This window comes from Coptis chinensis, chromosome 5 (genome assembly GCF_015680905.1).
Source record: "Coptis chinensis isolate HL-2020 chromosome 5, ASM1568090v1, whole genome shotgun sequence".
NCBI classification, from domain to species: Eukaryota; Viridiplantae; Streptophyta; class Magnoliopsida; order Ranunculales; family Ranunculaceae; genus Coptis; species Coptis chinensis.
The window spans coordinates 69,229,215-69,240,954 of NC_141460.1; positions in this window are offsets into that span (position 1 = coordinate 69,229,215).

The following is an 11,740-nucleotide window of genomic DNA, read 5'->3' on the forward strand; positions in this document are numbered from 1 at the left end:
TGGTGGACTTGTGGACTAGAGAAGAGGCTGAGCTGTATGTATGGTCATAATCCATGATCGAAGTAATCAGTTGTTGAACGAACCTAATAATACTACATGAACATGTGCCATTGAAGTCAAATACCTAATTAATGCAACTGCTAGATCATGCTAATCATATAAAAAAACGGAAAGATCATGTTTGTCGCCTCATATTAGTCTCACTAATCTTTTCATCGTTTCTTGATTAATCCAGGTTCTTATTAATAGCGAAAGTACAAAAGACAAAATCTAACAAGACTTCAGGGAGGACTCTGCTCCAAACTAGAGGCTAAAGCAGTGGACAGCTCGCTTGGCACAATGGAACCCCCTAGTATAGGATATCTGCTGCTATACTGTTTGACATATATGCTGTAAGGGAGTCAGGTTTTCAGGCAGCATACTGTCTGCTATGGTCATGCATGGTGTTGGTGGTGTATTGGTGTTACTAGCTAGTTACACAGTCATAAGATTGATACTGTGTTAGAATAATACAGAATCTATTTCACAGGCTATCTGTGCAAAAGAAATAAAACTGAGGAATGAAAATCGCTGCTATGCCCTGCTGCGGCCGGTAATGAAACTATATCATTTTGTTTCAAGTTCAAAAACCTAACTTTTATTGTCACTTCCAATAATGGACGGGATTCAGGCTATACTACATATTGTCCATGGACTAATTTGAACTCAATGAGGTTAATTGCTTCTGCCTTGGCAGTGTCATGACTCATGCAGGAGGAGCCGGTGGTTTGCACACTTTGGCTATGATTTTGTCATGCAATTGATGTGTGGATTAAGTAAGAAGTTTGACTGCTTGTCCAGACAAAACTTACTATTTTATGCTATTAAAATCTACCTTGACCAGTATTTAGATGGAATACAAACCACATATACGTATTTCAGTTACGGGAAAAGCTTATTCATATAAAAAAGCAACTATTCAGCACAAAATATGTCCCATGCATAAGACGAAGCTCTAATTTCCTGGCTATGCTAAATGATATAAAGGAGGTCCTGGTCCAGCATATCTGTTCCCTGTGGTAACAGATGACAGAGAAGTACATAGCATTATATTCATGAACTGTTTAGATAAGGACATTAACATTATTTACAAGCTCTTTGTTGCATTCAATGGATCCAAGAGAGCTACCATGCATACTAGTCACCGGTCAATCTTGCCATGGCCGGCCCTTGGCTAATGTTGTCTAAGACTTTGCATAGGCCCCAATATAAACTAAGACAAAAGGCCTAATTAAGCTCGAAAAATCCCACTATAGTGTTAAAAACTCACACAAAAAACCCATTATCTGAAAAAGAAAAAGAAATAAAAGCTTCATTTTGCTTACTTTGCATTGGGCCCATTCAAACGTAGGGCCGGCCTTGAGTCTTGCCACCATGAAAAGAACCTCATTATTACATCTTATTGGGCTGATGTGGATTATTAATAGGGTTATTTAGCTTTTGGGCCCAATTATAATTGGATAATTTGCGTTTGATCACCAATTGATCGTTTATTAGATATTGGGCCAAAATTGACGGTGATCCGTCCATACTTTCTGAAATGGCTAATTTACCCTTACACGTGTGCTGCACTTGATTCAAATGAACGGGCAGAGATCAATGTTATTTTGAGATCAACGGCCAGCACGACTTTATATCTCGACCGTTTATTTCTAACACATGTCGTAATCTCTCACTACCAATCTCATCTGTTAAAGTTTTGATTTCCCACCTCTCGAGCAACTGAGCCACCACCACTCACCGGTAAACCAATAGTCCAATAACACCATCTTCCGACCCATTCTTCTTTTTCAATTTATCTCTGTTTTCATTCTCTCTCTCTTACTATTTCTTACTCTTGAAAGAATCAATCTCATTACATAGAGATTATCGACAACCAAAGCATAATTTCAATACAAATAATAGTGTAAAAAACCATTACTGCTTCTGAAATTCTAGATGAATGAACTCTAAAACTTGTTGAAATTTTGATGTTCAATACTCCAATTTAACAACCTACTTACCGACTACAACTTGTTTCTTTCTACCCCAATATAATATCAAATCTCTGTTTCTTTTTTTGCCACCCATGTATCGCTGTAAAACCCAAATTGTATATTATAATGTAAGAAAATAGAACCTAGCTTTGCAAGTCATTAATATTTCTATCTAACTATGTCTTTTGGGTGTTTCGTCGATTAGTCGTCTTAGTAGTCTGAGTTTTTCAATTTTTTCCACTTTTTAATTTGTCTTGTTCTTGAATACATTGAATACATCATGTTTATATTAGCCGACGTCACTACAAATATAGAGCAATGGGTTGAAATGATTTTGAGTTTTTTTCCCCCTTCTATTTTAGTTGGTAAGTTGTTGGTGGGGTGGTGGAAGCCATTGAAGAACTTAATGAAGAAGAAGAATACTGGAGTATGTTTTTTCAGATGGTGTAAAATCTGTTCGTTGGATACTTGGATCAAATCTAAGATTTGACTTTGTTGGTTTACATCATTTTTCAAAATTATGTGTTTCACATGTGGCAAGGATATTCTAGCCATATCGAAATAAATGTGGATTGAACAAACTCTGTACCAACGGTTAACTCACAGTCAATAAAGTCAACCGTCAATTTTAGCCCAATGTCTAATAAACGATCAATTGGTTGGGCCTAAAGGCTAAATCACCCTTATTAATAGTATAAGAGCATCTCTAGGTGGACGCATTCGTGGTCACATTCTTCAAATTTGAAGAAATGCGTCGGAATTTCCCGGAATTCCAACTCTAGGTGGTCGCATTCGTGGTCGCATCACCTGCTTGTTCGCATTCTTGTTCGCAAATTTGGCAATTTGGATGGATGGATCTTATTAATAGTAATGTCGCTACGCCCGATTAAATGTCGCCACTTTTTTGACTTTGACCACAACAAAGCCGCGCCATTACCACTGGCGCGCGCCACTCCTACTATCGCGTGCTCCAACGGGCAAAAAATGGTCGGATTTCTACCTCCTATATCTACACTCATCTCCTTCTTCATTTTCACACACAACACTCTCAACCATTTCACATACAACACTCTCAACCATTTCACACATAACACTTTCAATGTCACAACCAAAACAAGGAAGGGGTCTAAGTTGGACAAATGAAGAAAATATTGCTCTTACTAGAGCGTGGATTGAGATTGGAGAAGATCCTATAGTAGGGAATGATCAATCGGGTCAAGTTTATTGGGAACGAATTATGGCTAGAATGAATCAAATTCAAGGTTTTGACCGCAACCGTAAGTGGAAGGGAGTCTCACAACGTTGGTCGATTATTTTACCGTTCTTCAACAAATATCATGTTATACTAAGAAAGCTTGAAGAACAACCTCCAAGCGGGTGGGGACGTGAAGACATTGTAAGATTCGTTTATACTTCGTTTATTAATTTATACTTCGTTTTATATACTACTTGATATTGATTTTTTTTTAAAAAATAAACGTAGATTTCAGACGCAACAACAACTTATGCGGCTACTACTGGAAAACCATGGATATGACAAGATTGTTATAATCTAGTAAAAAATACGCCAAAGTGGCAAAGAACTCAGTTACGCAACGAAACGCTTGCTCCAAGACCAAAGAAGAAAGCAAGATCCGGAGATGTTGAAGGTTTCGATTCTTCACCCTTAACCCCAACCCTTCAACCCCTTTACTCTACCCCTTCACCTTCATCAGTACTTTCGAGATACGATCCTAGCAATACCGGGTTTTGGAGAGGTCAGTCGGTAGAAAGCAGAGCAAAGAAATTGAGGAGAACAAGAAAGTTGCTTCTACTGTTGAGGGTAATGTTGCATCCACTGCTAAAAATATGGATGATTTTCTTGAAGCTTTTAAAGAAAGTCGAAGAAATAAAGAAGAGATTCAAAATGAGCAATTTCAAAGTATGATGAAATTGAAGCAAGAGAAGACACAAAAAAAGTTATTTTTGAAGCAAGAAAAACTCTGTGTTAGAGAGGAGGAAAATGAGACTAGGTTGTTGGCAATGTCACTCGACAATGTCAATCCTCGTTTGCGAAGGGTTTTAGAGCTAAAACAAGATGCAATTATAACTAAATATGAAAAAAAGGCTGGAGCAAGTAGTACAAATGAAGCTTCCAACAACGAAAAAGCCAATGATGAAGAAAATGATGATTGGCTTGATAATTAGAGTAACTCTAGTAGTATGTAATAAGGGTGATATGTAATAGTTATCTTTTATTTATTTATTTTTATTTTATGTTTTTGCAATCATGTATTAGTTGTCGTTCTATTAATAAAAATTGTAATTCATTTGCTAAATCAAAGGAAGTAAATTCTAAATCATACAACATAATAATAATCACACAACATATCAAAATGATCAAATGAACAATTCTAAATCACACAACATAATAATAATCGCCATACAACAACCTCCTAGACTATCCTACATACCTCCTCTGCTGCGTGAACTCCTCCTCGACCGCCCTTGTCTTTGAACTCTCTCCGTCATTCCATGCCGTGATGAACTCACCCTTGTGCGCGATCAATTTGAGCCCTCAGAACTCATCAATCTGGCGTTGCAAATCGCCATAATCCACATGAGCCCGGGAAAGAAGTCTTTCTCTCAACAACATCAGTAGCGAATACCGAGGAGCGCAAGCCATCATTTACACGAATGCTTGTCTCATATCTCATCGTAGGTCATCCCGAAATAATTATTCATTAATAATTTATGACATTTTCATAATAAACCAAAATAATAAAACAAAACCAATAAAAATAATTACCGAGATAGATGTCCAAGGTCGCTCTAACCGCATCGACGCGAGTGGCATCAATAGAAGAAATGGGTCGGTAAATCGTCCGCCACTTTCGGATCGCTTCAAACTGAAAACCTAAGGCCACTCGACCGAGGGGATCCGGCTGGAACAAATGTGTGTACCGCAGTCCACTGAACGCCGTCGTGACGGTGGCCAATCTTGGAATTCACATCCGACACCCAAATTGCTAATCAGATGAATGTTGCCATGACGACCTACAGCTGGGAGCAAATGACCAATAGACACCCTAAACCAAGAATCTGGGTAGTAATCGCTAATAAGTCTGCAATGTAACTAGGTCAGAAGCCGGTAGCCAAGTCCAATGCACGTTACTCTCGATGACTTGGCTACATGGGTAGGCGGATCAGGAGGGATACCAAAGCATGGTGTGAGCTGTCTGTAACATCTATCCCCTAAATACCACTCCATATCACTCCCACAAGTGAATACCATCCTCCTATGAGAAATGAACAATGCATATCTACAGTCATTCGCGCCGATGTCCTCCAAGGCCTCCAAACAATAGAAGTCTGTGTGCTAAGCTCGATCTGGGTTCGGACAGAAGTTATGTTATGACTGATCTCACTGGTCAGACGAGCTCAACAAGGTCCGTGCCAAGCCCTGAGCCTAGGCCTCTCATCGGTATACTCTGTGAGGATAGGATTTGCAGCACGAAAATACTCATAAAACCATACCTCTAAGAGAATGACAAAACCTCCCATCTAGGGACTACTAACAATACCAGTCTGTCGAGAAGCCCTATCTAAACAACGCAACAAATGATAGTATATGGCTCCACCAAAATCAATACCGCCCAACTCATGCAAGTGCTCAAAGTTAGCTAGATATCCCAAGTTAATCGTGGAATGGCCAGAAGGAAAAAAGAAGACACCCATCAAATACATATAGAAAGCCCTTACATACTCATTAACATGTGCTTGACCATCATCGGAATCAAGTGACAAATAATCTATCAAAAACTGCAATCCTGAATCAGTAGTCAACGGTGTAATGTATGCAGCCTTGATACCAGAAATCCTAACACCAGCACTGTCATATGACTCCTCGGTCAGACAAGGGAAGAAAGTTATCATTTGGGCACATCTCAACGGATTACCTAATCCTATACTCAAACCAGATATCATGCAAAAATCTAATGGAGTGAAGCCCAACTCTCCCTGAGGGAAGTGAAAAGTATGTGTACTATCCCACCATCTCTCAACTAAACCATTAATAACTCCCTGAATGTCAGTTTTATTGTAAGGGATGTCAACTAGATGAGCAAAAAGAGTCGCTAAAATTGCATCTCTAACATGGTCAAGTGCACCGACTTTCTTAATATCATCCCACCACGTCTTAAGCGCACGTGGAGTGCACCGAACCCGATACATAACACATCTCTGATGTACGCAAAATGAAACTAAAATTAAAAAAATAAAAATAAAAATATACGTATTGAACTACTAAAATTAACTACTACTACTACTAATTTATGAAATTAAAAAACATACCTGTTGTTCAAGAACAACTCTTGAGACATGCCTATCATGAAACCTTTTAGACACCGGCCTAAGATGGCTGAAATCAATAGCCTCCACAGGAAATTCAAAATCGACTTGCTGATATTGAAGTAGCAATGGATCGTCAGCCTCAGCTCCTTGATTTCCAGCTCTGGAAGTGGTTGGTTCATCATCTAGATCACCACTGGGATTATTCCAAATGTATGCACTGTTTTCTTCTTCCTCACCGCCACCACTCCATCGTGTTTGGTTATTATAGACGGATTCGTCGTCGGAACTCATTTTTTCCTATTAACTAGAGTGACTGAGTTGAAAAAAAATTTGTAAAATGACAAAAGTCCGACTGTCGCGCGACATTATATAAAACATAGCACGCGACATTAGTACTGGCGCGCGCCAGTACTAATGTCGCGCATGGTGGGCCTACAATGAATTTTGCGACCACGAATTTGCAACCACATAGAGTTGGTCGAAATTTGCTACCAGATTCTATGGTCGCATTCTTCAAATTTGAAGAGTATGCTACCACCACCTAGAGATGCTCTAAGTTTTTTTTTATAGTATTAATAGTATAAGTAGTATCCAAAAAGACAATGATAAATTAGGCAATATAAGACAATGGTTTTATGGGCTATTGGGCTGAATTTTTATGGGCTGGAAAAATGAGTATGGACTCATTTTAAACAAAAATGGTCATGTGGGGGGTGTAGCGCCACAGACATGTCGAGGCCTCGCGGGCTGTAGGCATAGGCATACCCTAGTATCTAATAAAACAAGTCGGTGTGAAGACTGTAGACCCCATCCGGTAGCTTATATATTTTATTGGTTGTTTATGACATGGCGGATCCAAAGGATTGTGGGGTGTGTGCAGTTGGTTATTTGGGCACAAGAGTATTGGGTCCTTGATGATTTGGTCAACAGAGGATGTTAGGCTGGCCTTTTATTGTCTGAAAGGCTAGGCTTTGTCACATTGAGTGGGTTGGGTTTTGTCACATCTGGTGGGCTTTAATGTCTGGTGGGCGGCCTACTGTCAACAGCACGGGCAAATACTAGTGTTGAACAGGTGTCTAAATTAATAGCAATGTGGATTACAAACACTCTTTCCTATGATACTTAAAAATTTGTGATTTTATTACTTCATATACTCCCTTAAATCTAAAACTTAAAGACCGTATCCACCACAAAATGAGTTTTGACTGTGTTGCAATTTGCAAACATTCGTTGCAATTTGCAAGCATTCTGCAACACACAAACAATACGACCTAACCTAAAATTTAAAAACTTTTGTTTAATACAAATTTAACTATGTTGGAATTGATAAAATAACCCATGTAATTCCATGCAGCAAACAAAAATCATCCCAAGTCTAATGCGCAAAGCTTATTATATGTTTTTCTCAATGCTAAATTTTTGCTGTGTTTGAACTGCATGTTTTTTTTTTATTAACCAATATAACTAATTAATCGCTCTTTAGTTTGTGGGCGAAGGTGGAGTCCTAAAGATTGTGGGTGGCTCTTTAGTTATAATGAAGGGTCAAAGACATGGAATCTTGTATACTTTGACAGGTAGTACGGTGATAGGCGATGTAGCAATGGTTGCATGCAGTGATGATTCTGAGTGCACTAAGATGTGACATATGCGACTAGGGGATATGAGTGAAAAGGGTTTGTCTGAGTTGTGCAAGCGAGGGTTCTTAAAGGACTTGAAGAAGCCAAGTATGGGGTTCTGTGAGCATTGCGTCTATGGGAAGTAGTGCAGAGTCAAGTTCAAGTCAAAGCAAGCACACGACAACATGCATCCTTGACTATGTGCATACGGATGTTTGGGGACCCTCCAGAGTGGCTTCAAAATGAGGTAATCGCTATTATGTCTCATTCATTGATGATCATACCCGCTATGTGTGGGTGTATATGATGAAAACGAAAGATGAAGTGTTTGAGACATTTAAAAAGTGGAAGACAAGGGTTGAGAATCACACAAATAGAAAGGTAAAGACACTACGGTCTGACAATGGTACTGAGTATACCTATCTATAGGCCTTTCCAAGAGTTTTGTGCGCAATAGGGAATTGTCAGACATTGGACAGTTAGGGGCACACCTCAGCAGAATGGAATGGTAGAGAGGATGAATAGAACCTTGCTTGAAAGAGCGAGATGTTTGTTGTCTAATGTCAGTCTAGGCAAAGAGTATTGGGTAGATGCAGTGTCCATGGCGTGTTACCTGTATAATAGGTCACCAGTTCCAGCTATAGATTGCAAGACACCTTATGAGGTGTGGTCAGGTAACCCAGCTGATTATAGTATTTTGCAAGTGTTTGGATTGACAGCTTACTACCATGTGAGGGAAAGCAAGCTAGATCCTAGAGCTAAGAAAGTCATATTCTTAGGCTTCACAAATGGGGTAAAGGGATACATATTGTGGTGTCAAGAAGACCACAAGTTCCTGGTTAGCAGAGATGTTACCTTTGATAAAACTTCCATGTTATCTTTCAGTAAGCCGGAAGGAGCTGGGCAGAATGACGAGTCTATAGAAGTTCAAGCCACTAAGCTTGAGTTGTCTGATGCAGCAGATGACTGGTTGGTTCATGATGAGGTACCAAATCATGGAACCACACAGCAACAAGAAGAAGAGCATGAACATCCGTAACTTGTAGTGGCTGACCCTAGGCCAAAGAGATAAGTTAAAGAAGTGCACAAGTATGGGCATGAGAAGCTGGTGAAACACTATGGTCAAGTGGATTTAGTGGCATATGCACTGAATATCAAAGATGATGAGCCAGATAGCTTCAAAGAAGCTGTTAAAGATGCTCATTACAGAGATTGGTTGGTTGTTATGCAAGAAGAGATGGAGTCTTTTGATAAAAATTACACATGGGACCTAGTTTTATTGCCAAAGGGCAAAAGGACTATCGACAGTAAATGGGTGTTCAGAAAGAAAAAGGTCTTTCTTGAGTTCGACAGTACTGGGTACAAGGCAAGAGTAGTAGCAATGAGGTATTTTCCCCAGTGGTCAAACATACTTCTATTGGTGTGTTATTGAGTTTAGTTGCTCACTTCGACTTGGAGTTAGAGCAACTTGATGTTAAAACTACTTTTTTGCATGGGGACTTGGAGGAAGAGATCTATATGAGACAACTTGAGGGGTTTGTTGTTGCTGAGAAAGAAGATCATGTATGTAAATTGAATCGGTCACTATATGGGTTAAAGCAATCGCCCAGGCAATGGTACAAGCGCTTTGACACATTCATGATACAACATGAGTACACCCGAAGTAAGTATGACTGTTGTGTTTACTTTCGTAGACTTCGTGGTAATGCCTTAATCTATCTCCTTCTTTATGTGGATGACATGCTTATTGCTTCCAAAAGCACGGTGGAGATAGACAAGTTGAAATCTCAACTTAGCTCTAAGTTTGATATGAAATACTTAGGTGGAGCCAAGAAGATACTGGGCATGGAGATTGACAGAGGTAGGAAGAAGTGACGGATAGTTGTATCTTAGAAGAAATACCTTCAGAAAGTAATTTCTTGATTTGCTATGGAGAATGCAAAGTTGGTTTCTACTCCTTTAGCTGAGCATTTTAGGCTTTCAGCTAAGTTCTCTCCTAGTTCGGTGGAGGAACAAAAGTATATGACTAATGTTCCTTATGCAAGTGCCGTGGGTAGTTTGATGTATGCTATGGTGTGCACATGCCCAGATATTTCACAGGCAGTTAGTGTTGTAAGCAGGTATATGGCAAATCCTAGGAAGCAGCATTGGGAGGTAGTGAAATGGGTACTAAGGTACTTGAAGGGTACCTTAGATGTGGGATTAGTTTATGGTAGAGGCACTTGTTATGTTAATGGGTATGTGGATTCAGATTATACAGGTGATCTAGATAGACGACGATCGACTACTAGTTATGTGTTTATGATGCATGGTGCGCCGGTTAGTTAGAGGTTTATGCTACAGGCTACAGTTGCTATATCTACTACTGAGGCAGAGTATATGGCAGTGACAAAGGCAGTGAAAGACGCACTATGGCTTCGAGGTCTTCTGGATGATATGGGTATTGAGCAGAACAATGTTGCTTTGTATTGTGATAGTCAGAGTGATATTCATTTGGTGAAGAACCAGGTTCATCATGCTCGAACCAAGTATATTGATGTCCCTTATCACTTTATACTAGATGTCGTTGAGGATGGTGATGTAGCACTTGGGAAAGTGGACACCTATGACAATCCTACTGATATGTTGACAAAGGTTGTCACTGGAGTTAAGTTCCAACACTGTTTGGACTTGCTCCAAATCCTACATGCTTGAAAGAGCCCATTGTGGGCATGGCCCTTCGGGGCAGTTGACTGCGAGTCTTCCTTGCTGGATGTGTTCCTACTTGATGTGTTCGGCTCGGTTTTTATGTGTTAAAACCTCACAGAGGTGGAGAATGTAGAGAAAAAGACATTTTCTCTATTTGGTGTTAAGGGCGCGACCCGCGCTCGATTTATACCTGGATAAGGCGTGCCCTGCGCTCATGCCTTGGTCGACCTCCAGGCGATTAGGCGCGACCCGCGCTCCACCATATTTCAGCATGAAAAGACTGTTTCAGAAGTTTTTTCTGAAACAGTATAAATATAGGTTTTTTCTGTAAAAACCTAACTTAACCAAAACCAAGAAAGTGAGAGATTATAAGAGATCAATTCTTTGTAAGTTGAGTGTTCATTCTTTGTGAGTAAATTGAGAGACTTGTAATCTGTTACTCCATACATCTAGTAAAGCTTGAAACTCGCAGTGTGGACATAGGCAAATTGCCGAACCACGATATATCTCGTCTTGTGGTTTGTTCTTCTTTTACATTAATTGTTTTACTTTATATGCTTGTTATTTGATATTGAGAAGTGTTGGGATATTGCTTGGAAGGTGTTGAAGTCTTGTCTAGTGAGAAGGATCGATCCTTGTGTAGGATTGATCTATTTGTTGTGGGTAACATTGTTTTCGCATTGTCTTATTCACAATAGTTGATTTGCTAGCTAAGGTTTGCTTTGTTTAAATCCTAACAGATGCTTAAAATGCGAAATACAAAAACGAAAAAACTAAGATTTTTATCTTGTAATTTAAAGAGAAAGAAGGGTAGAGGATCATGATTTTCATGCAAGGACACGTTATAATCCCTAAAATTCATATTACTACCATCTCTAAGCCGTTTTGGGTTCATTATCAAACCCGAAATGGATAGAACGTCGATCCCTAGAGAGATGAACTCATCTCTAAGTCCATTTCCCTAGCATAAGGAGTTGAACTGGGATTTCATCTCTGAAATCCCATCTCAACTCTTGGACTCATACAACATATTCCTGTCAACTATAGAAATAAGAGGTTAAAGAAGACCACCGCATGCGGCTAGACCAG